The sequence below is a fragment of the Prosopis cineraria genome, unplaced genomic scaffold (genome assembly GCF_029017545.1).
Source record: "Prosopis cineraria cultivar Desert tree isolate PC_DT_omini unplaced genomic scaffold, ASM2901754v1 PC1, whole genome shotgun sequence".
In the NCBI taxonomy this organism is placed as follows: domain Eukaryota; kingdom Viridiplantae; phylum Streptophyta; class Magnoliopsida; order Fabales; family Fabaceae; genus Prosopis; species Prosopis cineraria.
The window spans coordinates 22,890,821-22,893,003 of NW_026555332.1; the positions used below are offsets into that span (position 1 = coordinate 22,890,821).

General features: G+C 42.6%; 1 pseudogene; it reads right to left on the bottom strand.

The window, feature by feature from the left end:
* Positions 1 to 282: 282 nt before the first annotated feature.
* Positions 283 to 1,901, bottom strand: LOC129286511 (UDP-glycosyltransferase 88B1-like; annotated as a pseudogene).
* Between the last annotated feature and the right edge of the window lie 282 nt (positions 1,902 to 2,183).

Sequence of the window (2,183 nt, forward strand, 5' to 3'; positions counted from 1 at the left end):
TTAGCTGCACAATTCATAATTGTATATCATTATTGACCTTTTTATTTATTTATTTTATTAATATTGTAAATTGTGTAAGTTAAATTTTAACAGTTTAAAATTATTTATTTCTTTTGTTTGGTCTAAAGGAGTTATCCTTACTTCCTTAGCTTATTTTATGGTCTTAACTTCAACTCCAAAAATATATAATTACTTTAAATATATATGATAAAGTTATCCAAAAACACTAGCGTCGTTGCGGTGATAATTACGCCGTTACTTAGCTGGGGATTAGACGCAATGTGAAAAGCGGCTTTTTTTTTTAATGAAAAAAAAGAAAATCCTCGCCGGGCAGGGACGCGCATGGAATGCACCGCTGAGAGGATATCCTTCCATGATAAATTCGAGAGACCATTGTTTCAGATTGTTTCAGATTGCGAAAAAACAAATACAAAGCCCAACCCCATGAACTGTCTTTAAACCCCATGGCACGCTTAATCCTAATTCTTCCATGATTCAAAGAAATTGACTAATGCTACACGAGAGGATCCTCCTTCCCTTATCGCAGCCTCTGCTTCTTCCTTGGCTATCCCAACTCGCTTCCTCACAATCTCTCCAATCTCCAATTCCATCAACTCCCTCACTCGCTCCTCCACCTCCTCCGCTGTCACTACCCCACCCTCCTCCTCGTACATCCACAGCGCTATCTTCAGCTCCTCCACCATCACCATCCTATTCAGCCTCTGCTCCGCATACAGCGGCCAAGCCACCATCGGTACGCTAGCCACCACCGCCTCCAGCGCTGAGTTCCACCCGCAGTGGTTCACAAACCCACCCACGGACCCATGGTTCAGCACCGCCACCTGTGGGGCCCACTTCTTCACCACCATCGCTCTTTCTCTGGTTCGATCCAAGAACCCCTCCGTTAGCAGCGAATCCAGATCTGGGTCTACCTGTGACGACGCTGCGAGGTTATGGATTTTCTCCGACGGAGGATTTCGTAGTACCCACAAGAATCTTTGCCCGCTCCTCTCTAATCCACAAGCTATCTCCCGCAATTGCTCTTTTGAAAACACACCTAAACTCCCGAAACAGAGAAACACAACGCTTCTCTCAGGCTGCAAATCTAGCCACCGTAAACACTAATGTCCCGTGGCTCTTTCTTTATCGTATGCAATCAAAGGACCCACAGTGTAAATGGGAGGAGTTGGACTGTCAGGAACGCAGAGCCCATCAGAAATTTCTCGGAGACACTTGTGTTCCAGAGCTTCGAATCTGTTCACTATGATGCCAACTGTTTTAGGCATAGTAGCAGCGACATTCAGGAAGTTATGATATGCTGAATCACTACGTTCAAGCAACGGTTTAATCATGTCCCCACTGGGTAACGGTGGGATTCCTGGGATGTTGAGAATGGTATTGAGATCTTTGATGCACTTGTCAGTGGTGCGATGGATGGTCGGAAAGTAGAGAAAGGCGGCGAGGCAGGCGGCGGGGATGGTGAAAAAACAGTAAGCAGGGATTTGAAGTTTTGAAGCAAGAGTGAGAGCTTCGAAGCAGGAGTCAGCGATGAGGGCACGAATGTTGTAAGTTTTAGAGAGAGAAATCAAAAAATCGTGGAAATTTGGGTTGTTGAGGCGAAGTACCTCAAACATTAGGGTTTCATGGTTAGGGGTGGAAGAGAATGAAGTAGGAAGAGAAACAGGAGGCAGGCTGTGAGAGAGAATGAACTTGGCAAGCTCAACCATGGAGAGTGGAGACAAGGTGGCCTCTAGCGGCAGTTGGGTAGAGAATTGTTGCACCGTTTTCGGTCTCGGTGTTCATGTTTGTGAATTTGCTTTGTCTGGTGACAGTCGGCTCTGACGGTGAAACAAAAAATGAGAGTTGTTCGAAACTACAATACCAATGGGGTCGGAAGTAGAAAGGAGGCATTGCAAACGTACGTACATGTAAATTAAGTGCTAGAAAGGTTTTTAAATCATTAATCAAATTCTTATTATTAATTCAATCAACTTTTGTTGGCTATTAATTTGTTTCTTTCCCCTGCATAGATCGATGTTTTCAAATTTGTTGTATTGTATTCCATTTTTTATTCTGCTTATGTAGTGACAGTTTTTAAATAATATTTAAATTTAAATACTTTATTTTAAATTATATTTTTTTTATAAAAGACATAAATATAATGTGAGTCCTGTACTTTAATG